Here is a 14,164-nt window from a genome sequence, read left to right on the forward strand (position 1 = left end):
AAAAGGACATCAATGTAATTTAAGAACAAATGTCAATGACAAGCATGGTTTATTTTAATAAGCTTCTTAAATATTTGATATTCTAAAGATACTACATAATAAGATAATTAAAATTATTATAGAATTCTCACCCAAGCCCATAATAAAAGTTATTTTTGTCTTATTGACCAGAACTGGATACACAGTGATATTTATTCAACTCATGTTCAAATGTTTGTATCTAGTACACGGGGGACAATCTTAAAAACAATGGGAGTGCAAAGACAAGAAAGATAGCATGACCTATGACCTGTTTTCCAGAAGTGATGTGGTCCCAGGAATTAAATAATAACTCTACTTCTGGATTTCTGGAACTGGAAACTATGTATTGTGCATAAATGCTGAAAATGTTATTATTTTCTGGTCCTATGAATATTGTTATCTGACTGACTTTGTAACTGCATCTACAAAACCCAGTGATCTGTTCTAAGAAAGAAATTACAATATGATAGTAGAGGACATAGTAAAACTTACTCAACTGCATAAGCCTGGGCCCATTGCTAAGCTTTCACTGTGAACTGCATAGATCAGAAGCAAGATCAGTAGGCCACCATGGTGATAGGGTGAGGCATTATGTATGTCCATGAATGAGAGCCTTTGTAGAAGGGTTGTAGGCAGGCTAAACAAATTGGTGTTCTGACCAAGTATCTACTCCAGTAAGAATAAAACAGTTCCTCTCCTATGATGGAACTGACTCAATGAAATCAGTCTGTGTTTAGCTAGCTGACTGGTCACTGGGAAATGTAGTTATCCCAGAGGCTCTGTGTTGGTCTCTGCAACAAGTGGCTGAAGTCAGGCCAGTCTGAGTGAGTGGTGGTCCATGTTGCTGAGCTTATGTATAAAGACTACCCATGGTGTGCTGGATACATTATTCATGAACCCATTGGATGATGACAGTGATGATCAGGGAGAAAATTGATTAGTGATCTTTGAATGGTTCATTTGGTTCTTAAATGCCTTCTGTGCTGGGATCACCTTTTTGAGCATTCACATGCGACACAAATACCTTGTGTATTTTGCCCTTTCTAAAAAGTGTATTCCCATGAGCTCTGTTTTATTTTATTTTTGTTTAATTCAAGACAGGATCTCACTGTGTAGCCCTAGCTGTCCTGGAACTCATAGAGATCTAGATGCCTCTGCCTCCTGAGTGTCAGGATTGAAGTTGTATGGCATCACACCCATGATCATACTGTCACCTGTCTTCCAGTCATATGTCTTCCAAATCAGTTGTCCATTTTGTCACAGCTCATAAGTGATGCATATTCATTCCTAAGACTTCTTCTTCCCTAGCATATTGAATTGGGAACACTGAGATCCTAATGGAGGAATTCTCTTCATTTGACTTCAGAAGCATTCTAGAAAATAGCCCTAGAGCTATAGCTGTCCACTTCAGGAAAAGGGCCTGTATATCATATAAAACCATATTTAGGTAAAGTTTGAAATTTCTTACCTGTCCACTGATGGTAGGGAAGTTTATGTGATGGTAGAGGTTCTGGTTACTCGAGAAGTATAGAAGCTGTGGGGACAATGGACGATTTTCTTTTTATTTACCTTTCTCATGCATCAAGGATTTGATGCTGGAATGATAATTGTGTAAGTCTAGCTTCATGGCCTGCAAGACATGCCTGAAAATACAGCTTCTTCCATGTATAAAACAGGATAAAGTAAATGGTAGATAAATATAATAAGCATAATAAAAAGCAGTAACAAGAGCAGTGATAACACATGTGATGTCAACTGACTTCATCTAGAATAATCTAAAAACCTATGATGCTTGGTACTCCTATGTGATATTATCTTAATTAGAATATTTAAGGCATGAAGAACTATGATAAACCTGGGCCACAGCTTCTGGTGGCAGCCCACAGAGGAGGAAATGGAAGAAGGAAACTTTGTTTTTTGTCTGCTTGTTCTTGCTCTCAATGGCATATTCATCTATCCTGTTGCTGAGGCAATCCTTACCCAGTATTAAAATCAATTTTTTGAGATTCCAATATAAACTGAAGATCAACAACCCTCCAGGAACCCTCTGAGATTTCAGCATCGGAATGGGACTGCTGAAACGTTTAGACTTGTAGACTAAACAGTTTCTAGATTCTTGACCTTTCCATCTTTCCATTATGAAAGAGCCATTGTTGAACTTCCCAGACATATCCTATCAATTATACTCCTTTAGTGAACCCTAATACATACACTATAAAATGAAGAATGCAATGTAGTTATATTGTGTGGACATAGGAGATTTAAATCCAGTGCTCATTCTTCCCACTACATGTTCTTGGCTCCAGGGAAAAGTAGACATAGAGTTCCAAGAAGATGCTATGGCTCACTTGGAATGGACTTTCATTCCATTCACATATAATGGCAAACAGTGGTCTGTGTTGGTAAGCAGATATGAAATCACAAGTCCACGTTAGCATTCCTCTTCCTTAAGCTTGGAATCTGAAGTAAACCAGAGTTTGGGCATTGTAGTTCCCTTTGCCATGATCATTGTTTTATCTGTTTTCTGGTCATTCAATGAAACAAAAGTGTGTGACCCATTATGATTTAGCTATTCTGAATACCTTTAAGGCACATAAATGGAAAGGGCCCACACTGCTGTCTTCCTAATGTGCTTAGCATCATAAAAAGTAATCAATATGTTTATATCAGAAATGATCTAGTAGATGATGCTTGAAAAATGAACAGTTTTCCATTTTTGAAAGCTGAGCTCTGAGGCAGCTGCATGGCTTCTGTGGGATCCCCTGGAAACCAGAGGAGGGGTGCAGTGTCACTGTGTAGAGTTGGCTTTGCAGTTCACAAGGGCTTGGTTATGCCATTCCAAGGAGCTCCAGCAGAGGAAGTAAATGCTGAGCCCTCACAGGAGCCCTTCACTAAGAGCCTTGGAGGTTTTTGCCTCTATGCCAGCATCCTTTGCCCTTTACTACAAACCTGCTCAGCACAGTGAGCTTGAGAACCATGAGCATTCTGGTTTGTGCTGCATCAGGCAGGCTGTACATGGACTGGTCTAACCTAGACAATGAAACTGAAAAAATGGGAAGTTTGCCCTTGTGACTAAGGTAATTCAACACGAAATTTCAATTGATAATGAAACAGAAAAGCACAGAAACAGAAGATGGATCCTCCTACAGCATCCCTTGTTCTTTACTTCACATTCACAGTGTTGGAGGTTGTTCTAACTGGGAGGAGATGGTTGTAAAGTGTGGAACTTCGGACAGGGTCAGTGATTGTATATGTTCCTTGTGGTGTTCATTGCTTGTCCATTAATCATAACGCAGTGATTTTCTTCCAGAAAGTGAAGAACTGTGTGCTCTGTGATAAACAATTTTTAAAACATTTTATTATTTATTTTATATGTGACTATTTTGTCTGTCTGTCTATATGTATGTATATACATATGTATGTATGTACGTATGTACGTACGTATACTGAGTGTATGTCTGGAGCTACAAAGCCAGAAGAGGGTGATAGATCCTCTATAACTGAAGTTATAGATGGCTGTAGGTCAGCATGTAGGGTTTGGAAATTGAATCTTAGTGCCTTTAACCATGGAATCATGTCTCTAAACCCAGGTATATAATGTAAAAAGAACACTGTATACCATAGATGAGAATAGAATTTTCTACCCTAGGTGAGCAGTCAGATATCTAACTGTTTGAGATGAAAAGAACAGAATAGCACAAATGAGCTTCCTGGTCTGTAGTTTGAAGAAAATAATTCTTCCCCACTTTTCTGTCATGATTAGGTGAGACACTGCACAGAGAAACTCCTAGGGAAGTAACTGGGAGCTACTTATTGAAAGCCATACTTTATTTAATAACAGTTGATACTATATAATATTTGGTTTTTTTTTTCTAGATTCTTATTATTACTCTCTTTGGAAGCATATACCACCAACTTGCACATTTTAATGTGCACTTTCAAGAAAATGATTTTTTATTACTTAAGAATGTACTAGAAATTCCAGCAAATGAATTGTATTAATAGCTTTTAGCCTGGCTCTTCCATTTACTGATCTTGGCCTCAATTACTCTGCCCATGCCTCAGGACTTCTTCTTCTTCTTCTTCTTCTTTTTTTTTTTTTTTTTTTGGTTTTTCAAGACAGGGTTTCTCTGTGTAGCCCTGGCTGTCCTGGAACTCGCTCTGTAGACCAGGCTGGCCTCGAACTCAGAAATCCACCTGCCTCTGCCTCCTGAGTGCTGGGATTAAAGGCATGCGCCACCACGCCCGGCTTTGCCTCAGGACTTCTATATTAACAAATAATATAGGGTGCTTACTAATCACTTCTTCCTGACTCTTTTTTTTTCTTCCTGATTCTTATATCTATGCCATTTAGTAAGACATTTTCCTAGTGTGGGATAACTAAGGGAAAAATATAATAAGGCTAATCGAAGGAGATCCATAGGCTCTGTGCACTGCACCACTGAGCTACACTGCTAATTTCATACTCATTTAAATATTCTGAATTTTCCAAAGTCCCCCCAGAACATCAACTTTAGTCTCTCAGGGCCTATATCATGATGTCTTTGCTCTAGGGTGTGTCTTAGCAAGGAAGGTCAGGTTTGCAATCTTACCTATCTCATTTGTGACAAAGAAATCACCTGACAACAGAGAGGGCTAAGGACATTCCAATACCCCCGAAAGACTAGAACAGATACTGTTTCTCACTCTTGTAAATGAGGAAGCACATAAAGGCAGTCTAGGCTTCTTGCTCAAGATCATGTGTCTAGATTTTGGCTCCTAGGGGTCTGAATTGCATTCCAGGGTGTTACACTATAACAAATTAGAGAAATTGGATAAGAAAAAAGTGAGAAGCTCTGACTGGGATAGTTGGTAATAATGTAGTGGTTTGTGTCTTCTTTTTGTGTGTTTTGTTAAGCCAGTGTGGACCAGATCAACTTAAAATCTTTTCACAATTCAGGAGGAAAGTTTGCTAAAACTGGAAATCCAAAGTCCTTTACTCAGTCTGCCATGGCTTGTGGAAAACACACAGAAGCAAAGCCATCTGTTCTAAAAGAAGATGTTGTAGTTTTAATATCATGTTTCATTTCTGCTTGGCTTGAGTTTGGGAAATCTATAGCAATTTCTTGTCATCTCTCCCAGTTGGTCTATGATCTAGATTAATGTTGGAAACCTGTTTGGTCTTCCTTTCCTCTTCTCTTCTGAATGGAGAATGTCACAATTGTCATAGGAGTCTCTTAACATGGCTAATTAGATGAACATAGATTTCTTTTTCTGTGATTCTGTGTGTGATCCATCAGTCAGTTTAAAGTGAAGGATTGACATTTGGTTAAAAACGCATGTAGATTTTCATTTCTGTGGCATGTTAACAACTTCAGGTGACCCTTAGTCTTTTCAAGCACTCAGATACCTTTTGCTTGATTCTCAGTGATGGCCTTGATTCCTACTTAACAGAGCAATATGGGTCAAAGAAGAAAGGCAGGCCCTAGCACACCCAGAATCTTGGGATCACTGAGAGCAGTCTATGCAGGAGAGCATGTGGGCGGCAGAAGTAACAGAGTTTCTTGGACAGGATCACTTCTGGCCTTCATCTTCAGCTGGGTACAGAGCTGAGACCCAGACCCCTAGACCTCTTCCTTGCCAGAGGAAAGTCAGCCTCCAGAGAGGGCTCTGACCCCAGGAATCAGGTGGTGGATCTGAGCTCCAGACTTCTGTGCACCTTCCCTGCAAGAGGAGAGCTTGCCTGCAGAGAGTGTTCTGACCACTGAGACATAGGAGAGAGTTGGACTCCCAGGAGTGCTGACAGAGGCTAACAGAATCACAGGAGGAACAAGCTCCAGCCAGAGACAGCTAGAACATCTAACACCAGAGATTACCAGATGGCAAAAAGGCAAATGTAAGAATCTTACTAACAGAAACTAAGACCATTCAGCATCATCAGAACACAGGACATACACCACAGTGAGTCCTGGATATCCCAACACAGTCGAAAAGTAAGATTCAGATCTAAAATCAAATCTCATGATGCTGGTAGAGAATTTTAAAAAGGGCATTAATAACTCACTTAAAGAAATACAGGAGAACACTGTTAAACAGGTAGAAGGCCTTAAAGAGGAAACACAAAAATCCATTAAAGAATTACAGGAAAACACAACCAAACAGGAGATAGAATTGGATAAAACCATCCGACTTCTAAAAAATGGAAGTAGAAACAATGAAGAAAACCCAAAGGGAGACAACTCTGGAGATAGAAATCCTAGGAAAGAAATCAGGAACCATAGATGTGAGCATCAGCAACAGATGACAAAAGATGGAAGAGAGAATCTCAGGTGCAGAAGATTCCATAGAGAACATGGGCACAACAATCAAAGAAAATGCAAAATGCAAAAAGATCCTAACTCAAAACATCCAGGAAATCCAAAACACAATGAAAAGACCAAACCTACTGATAATAGGAGTAGATGAGAATGAAGATTTTCAACTTAAAGGGCCAGTAAATATCTTCAACAAAATTATAGAAGAAAACTTCCCAAACCTAAAGAAAGAGATGCCCATGAACATACAAGAAGCCTACAGAACTCCAAATAGACTGGGCCAGAAAAGAAATTCATCCTATCCCATAGTAATCAGAACAACAAATGCATGAAATAAAGATAGAATATTAAAAAAAGAGAAGCAGTCATTAATAGTCTCCCAACCAAAAAAAGCCAGGAGCCGGGCGTGGTGGCGCACGCCTTTAATCCCAGCACTTGGGAGGCAGAGGCAGGCGGATTTCTGAGTTCGAGGCCAGCCTGGTCTACAAAGTGAGTTCCAGGACAGCCCGGGCTATACAGAGAAACCCTGTCTCGAAAAACCAAAAAAAAAAAAAAAAAAAAAAAAAAAAAGCCAGGACCAGATGGGTTTAGTGCAGAGTTCTAGCAGACCTTCAAAGAAGACCTAATTCCAATTCTCCACAAACTATTCCACAAAATAGAAACAGAAGGTTCTCTACCCAATTCGTTCTATGAAGCCACAATTACTCTGATACCTAAACTACATAAAGGCCCAACAAGGAAAGAGAACTTCAGACTCATTTCCCTTATGAATATCGATTCAAAAATACTCAATAAAATTCTCACAAACCAAATCCAAGTACATATCAAACTAATCATCCATCATGATCAAGTAGGCTTCATCCCAGGGATGCAGGGATAGCTTAATATATGGCAATCCATCAACAAAATCCACTATATAAACAAACTCAAAGACAAAATCCACATGATCTCCTTGTTAGATGCTGAGAAAACATTTGACAAAATCCAATACCCATTCATGATAAAAGTCTTGGAATGATCAGGAATTCAAGGCCCATACCTACACATAATAAAAGCAATCTACAGCAAACCAGTAGCCAACAACAAACTAAACGGAGAGCAATCCCACTAAAATCAGGGACTAGACAACCTGCCCACTTTTTCACTACCTATTCAATATAGTATTTGAAGTCCTAGCTGGAGCATTAGACAACAAAAGGAGGTCAAGGGGATACAAATGGGAAAGTAAGAATTCAAAATATCACTATTTGCAGATATGATAGTGTATACGAGTGACCCTAAAAATTCCACCAGAGAACTCCTAAACCTGATAAACAGCTTCAGTGCAGTAGCTGGATATAAAATTAACTCAAACAAATCAGTGGTCTTTCTCTATACATAGGATAAACAGGCTGAGAAAGAAATTAGAGAAACAACACCCTTCTCAATAGTCACAAATAATATAAAATACCTTGTTGTGACTCTAAGTAAGGAAGTGAAAGACCTTCATGATAGGAACTTCAAGTCTCTGAAGAACCAAATCAAAGAACTCAGAAGATGGAGAGATCTCTCATGCTCATGGATTGGCAGGATTAATATATTAAATATATTAATATATTAAAAGTGGCTATCTTGCCGAAAGCAATTCATTGTAATCCCCATCAAAATTCCAACTCAATTCTTCACAAAGTTAGAAACTGAAATTTGTAAATTCATCTGGAATAACAAAAATAAAGCCTAGAATAACAAAAACTATTCTCAACAATAAAAGAACCTCTAGTGGAATCACCATGTCTGACCTCAAGCTGCACTACAGAGAAATTTTGATAAAAACTGCATGGTACTGGTACAGCCACAGACAGGTAGATCAATGGAATAGAATTGAAGATCCAGAAATAAACCCACACACCTATGGTCACTTGATCTTTGACAAAGAAGCTAAAACCATCTAGTGGATAAAAGACAGCATTTTCAACAAATGATGCTGCTCAACTGGCAGTTATTATGTAGAAGAATGTGAATTGATCCATCCTTATCTCCTTGTACAAAGCTCAAGTCTATGTGGATCAAGGAACTCCACATAAAACCAGAGACACTAAAACTTATAGAGGAGAAAGTGGGGAAAAGCCTCGAAGATATGAGTACAGGGGGAAAATTCCTGAACTGAAAAGCAATGGATTTTGCTGTAAGATGGAGAATCAACAAATGGGACCTCATAAAATTGCGAAGCTTCTGTAAGGCAAAAGACACTGTCAATAAGAGAAAAAGGCCACCAACAGATTCGGAAAGGATCTTTACCAATCCTAAATCTGATAGGGGACTAATATCCAATATATACAAAGAACTCAAGAAGCTGGACTCCAGAAAATCAAATAATCCTACTTTAAAAACGAGGTACAGAGCTAAACAAAGAATTCTCAACTGGGGAATACCGAATGGCTGAGAAGCACCTGAAAAAATGTTCAACATCCTTAATCATCAGGGAACTGCAAATCAAAACAACCCTGAGATTCCACCTCACACCAATCAGAATAGCTAAGATTAAAACTTCAGGTGACTGCAGATGCTGGCCAGGATGTGGTGAAAGAGGCACATTTCTCCATTGCTGGTGGGGTTGCACGCTGGTACATCCATTCTGGAAATCAGTCTGGTGGTTCCTCAGAAAATTGAATATAGTACTACTGGAGGATCCTGGAATACCTCTCATGGGCAAAAATACCCAGAAGATGTTCCAACTGGTCATAAGGACACATGCTCCACTATGTTCATAGCAGCCTAATTTATAATAGCCAGAAGCTGTAAAGAACACAGATGTCCCTCAACAGTAGAATGTATACAGAAAATGTGGTACATTTACACAATGGAGTACTACTCAGCTGTTAAAAATAATAAATTTATGAAATTCTTAGACAAATGGATGGATCTGGAGGATATCATCCTGAGTGAGGTAATCCAATCACATAAGAACACACATGATATACACTCACTGATAAGTGGATAGTAGCCCAGAAACTTAGAATACCCAAGATACAATTTGCAAAATGCATGAAACTCAAGAAGAAGGAAGACCAAAGTGTGGATACTTCACTCCTTCTTAGAATGGGGAACAAGATACCTATGGTGGGAGTTACAGAGACAAAATTTGGAGCTGAGATGAAAGGAAGGACCATCCAGAGACTGCCCCACTCAGGGATCCATCCCATAATCAGCCACCAAAATTAGACACTATTGCATATGGCAGCAAGATTTTGCTGATAGGACTCTGATAAAGCTGTCTCTTGTGAGGCTATGCTAATGCCTGGCAAATACGGGAGTGATTGTTCTCAGTAATCTATTTGATAGAACACAGGGTCCCCAAAGGAGGAGCTCGAGAAAGTACCCAACAAGCTGAAGGGTATGCAACCCTATTGGAGGAACAACACTATAAACTAACCAGTACCCTCAGAGCTGTGTCTCTAGCTGCATATGTAGCAGAGGATGACCTAGTCAGCCATCATTAGGAGGAGAGGCACTTGTTCTTGCCAAGATCATATGCCCCAGTACAGTGGAATGCCACAGCCTGGGAGTGGGAGTGGTGGGTTGAGGAGCAGGTCTGGGTGAGGATATAAGGGACTTTCAGGATAGTATTTGAAATGTAAATGAAGAAAATATCTAATAAAAAAATAAAGACAGAGCAGGGCATGGTGGCGCAAGCCTTTAATCCCAGCACTTGGGAGGCAGAGGCAGGCAGATTTCTGAGTTGGAGGCCAGCCTGGTCTACAAAGTGAGTTCCAGGACAGCCAGGGCTACAGATAAACCCTGTCTCAAAAAACATAAATAAATAAATAAATAAATAAATAAATAAATTTATTATAGGGAAATATGTGTACACACATCACTTGAAACATGAATCTCAAAAAACAATTACTTTTTTATTGTTTAGACTTTTAAACAAAGCAAGGGAAAACAAAACCTGACATGAACATGCATGACAACTGGCAACCAGTCCCGTTCTAAGAACTGTGAAACAAAAAAAAGCAACAACAAAAAACAACAAACCATTAAAACAAACATCATTTGGTCCAAAGATCAGACCTTTCACATAGAACATAGAAAAGATGGAATCTTTTTTGTTTTAAAAAGAGGAAGATTAAATTAAAAATAAATGAATTTGAGTAAACACAAGATAAAATGCTAATGATAATCATTTAATTTTTCTGTGTAATGAAACAGGGATTAGGACTTTGCTCAATATATCACTAAGGACAAAATAAAAAGTATTATTTCAATAGTCTCATCTATGATTCCCCCAAACTCCTTGTTCCCCCATGTTCATTTCAGTCTTTGTGACCGTCCTGCAGTGTTTTAAATGTCTACAGAAGTTTCTCCTTGAATTATTAAGGCCAAATTCATCATCACCTTCCACCCACCAGCCTATTACTGATTCATTTCCACTAGCTGTCAATGACACCATCATTTTCTGCACAGAAAAGCCCTTTTTTTTTTTTTTTGAGTCACCATTGACTCATTTTTTTTCCATCTGATTCTAGCCACCATGAAATCCTATGTAATTGTTTTGCAAAATAGTTCTGGATTCCATCCATCTGTCTGTAATTTTATAACCCTGTCATCTTGTCCTTGTGTAGCTCGATGCCTCCTTATTTCCTGAGTCTCTAACAATGGTGGTTCAGAGCAGAGCAAGCTGACTGAACAGTAGACTTGACAGCAATTCACCATTCCTGAATTTTCTGGAACCTCACAGTATAAGTAATTAAAAGGAAGAGTGTGGAGTCTGAGAATCTGCCGCTAATCCTCCCTAACAGTCCCTCAAATTTTTCTTTCATAAGACAATCATAATGATGTTTACACCATGGCATTGTGGTCAGAATTAAATAACTCCACATGTAAAAAACAGTCACAGAAGGGTCTAGTATTTGAATATTATTATTATTATTATTATTAATGTTGTTGTTTTAAATACTCTTGAGGATCAACATGAATCTCTGGCATACAGCATCTTTTGCTGAACTCTGATTTCAAGACCAGCCTGGTCTATAGAGTGAGAAAGAAGCAGAAATAGGAGCAGGAGCAGGAGGGGGGGAGGAGGAAGAGGAGGAGGAGGAGGAGGAGGAGGAGAAGGAGGAGGAGGAGGAGGAGGAGGAGAAGGAGGAGAAGAAGAAGAAGAAGAAGAAGAAGAAGAAGAAGAAGAAGAAGAAGAAGAAGAAGAAGAAGAAGAAGAAGAAGCAGAAGAAGAAGAAGAAGAAGAAGAAGAAGAAGAAGAAGAAGAAGAAGAAGAAGAAGAAGAAGAAGAAGAAGAAGAAGAAGAAGAAGAAGAAGATAAATGAAAAGAATTGCTTTGTTTAAATTATTTCTCACACACATTTTGTTTGTAATGTAGCTCTCCAATGGAGAACCACCAATGCTCTTAATTTTTCTTGCATTTTTTTAACTTCATTACTATTTTTTGGACACATTTGTATTTCGAATTCCCCATTCATACCCTCTGCTCTAATGCCTTCAGATTCTCACACTACCAGCCAACAAAGTGAGAGTCAAAGAATTCTTCCAGGGCCAGGAGAAAAGGGCTCATCTCACCACAGAGACTATTGAAGACAGTTCTTAAATTGATAGAAAGCTTTCTTTCAAACATTATTGTTCTGAGTCTAAAGACTGCACCAGAAACTGATTTATTCTCACATCAGCTTTTCTCCATTGTTGATTCCTGGTCTCCTAAGAAATGATCAATATTATGCTGTCCCTAAAAATCACCGTCTGTCAAGAGGGAATGCTCCACATATCAAGATCAAGGTCACATTTATGTTAGTTTTTGATTCCGCCTCAGTTCATGTTTTTCTCATTTAGCTTTTGTTTGCATGTCTTGGTTGTTTTTCATCTTTCAAATCTTATTGTGCTCTGCCATCCCAGCACTAAGACAACTCCTTCTTCTCATGGTTATTGAACTAAACCTACTTTCTCTTTTAAAATGCCTTTCCTTAGTCACCAGCACTTACACTTTCCCCAAACCAGTTACTCTCTTGTTTTCTGACTGGGCTGGGCCACCTTCACTGAGGCACACTGGTGGTCCCTTCTTCCCTAGATGTCACTGGATTAATGTTACATTTACAGTATCACATGACATACTACAGTTCTGAGCTCCTGGACTCAAGGAATTCCCCTGCCTCAGCCTTCTGAGTACCTGAGACTATGAGAGTGTATCATTCTTGTTTTCCTATAGATACTGCTTTAGGACTGTTTTAAATTTTAAAATAATTAATTAAATTACTTTGTTAAAGTGATATAGAATCTCAAAATATTTTCACGGGCATATAAAACATTGTATTTAATTGGAGCAATTTTCAAGCGAAATTTGTTTTTGTTGCCTCTCCTTTCTTTTCCTTCCCTCTGCCCATCCCTGCTCTGCCCATCCACTGCCAGCATCATCCTTCCTACTCTCATGTGATGTGAGTCCTTTTGCTCTTCCTGGACTCTCTCAACACATCCTCTTCCCTTCTCATGGTCCCTATCAAGTTTTGCACCCTACACTCACTCTCATACCCACTTATAGGCACACATGCAAGCATTAAAAGTTAAGATATGCATATGAGAGAGAACATACAGTTTTTGTCTGAGTCTGGGTCACCCCACTTATTATATTACCTTCCAAATGTCCTTCTGAAAAAAATCATTATTTGTTTTTCTTTACTGCTGAAAACACTTCCATTGTCTATACCATATCTTTTTCATCCATTTATCTACTGATGGGCATCAAGGATTGTTCCATATTCTTGCTATTATGACTAACCCAGCTGTGAATATTCAGGGATCTTTGTAGTAAGTACAGAGTCTTTTGAGTATATGCCTAGGACTGGTATCACTGCGTAATATGGCAAGTCTACTTCTAATTCTTTTGAGAAACCTCCATATTGTTCTCCATATTGACTGAGCTGGTTTACACTTCTATCAACAGCAACTAAGTTTTCACTATTCCCAAATCCTCTTTACCATAATTTTATGTCAGTCAACATTCTAACTAAGTTGATATAGAAACTCAAAGTATGTTAATTTGCATTACCTCATGGCTAAAGATGTCAAACTCTCCTTAAAATATTTATTGTCCTAAATTTGTTTTTTGTGTGTTCATCTCATTAGCCCCTTTATTGAATGTCACTTTTATTTTGATGCTATTATATCTTTGAGGTTCTCTTTATATTCTAGATATTAACCCATGTATGAAGTACAGTTGGCAAATATTTTCTTCCATTCTGTGGGGTGACTGTTGACCCTGCTGATAGTTGGCTGTGTAGAAAAGTTTTAAATTTCATCTTTTTCTATTGTTTTCTTTAGCACTATTTCCTTGGTTATTAGAGATCTGTTTAGAAAGTTCTTGCTTACATTGTACTTTGAATTATATTCCCTGTCTTCCTATAACGGTGTCTGAGTTTCAGGTTTTAAGGTTAGCAATCCACTTTCAAATGTTTTTTTGTTTTGTTTTGTTTTTTGTTTTGTTGTTGTTTGGTTTTGTTTGTTTGGTTTTTTTATGTTTCTTTGTGTCCAGCAAGAAATGTAGATCTAATGTCATTCTTTTAAAGATTGACAACACCATTTGCTGAATAGAATTTTTTCTAATATATTTGGATCCTATATCCTATTCCTTTCATGTAGATGTCTGTTTTCATGCTAGAATTCTGTCTTTGTCACAATAGCTCTGTAGTATACTTTGACTCAGATGGTTTTCTGTAAACCTTCCCACTGTAATTTATAAAATAAAGGCTAGAGCTGGTGATTGGGCTGAGAAAGAGGGGAAGGTGGAGCTGAAGGTTTTAGGAAAAAAGTACCGAGAGAGAATGACTGAGGAGGAGGAAGAAGAAAAGTGGAGTAGAAGCAGCACTTGG

The sequence above is a fragment of the Mus caroli genome, unplaced genomic scaffold (genome assembly GCF_978045245.1).
Source record: "Mus caroli unplaced genomic scaffold, Mus_caroli_1 scaffold_2, whole genome shotgun sequence".
Lineage (NCBI taxonomy): Eukaryota > Metazoa > Chordata > Mammalia > Rodentia > Muridae > Mus > Mus caroli.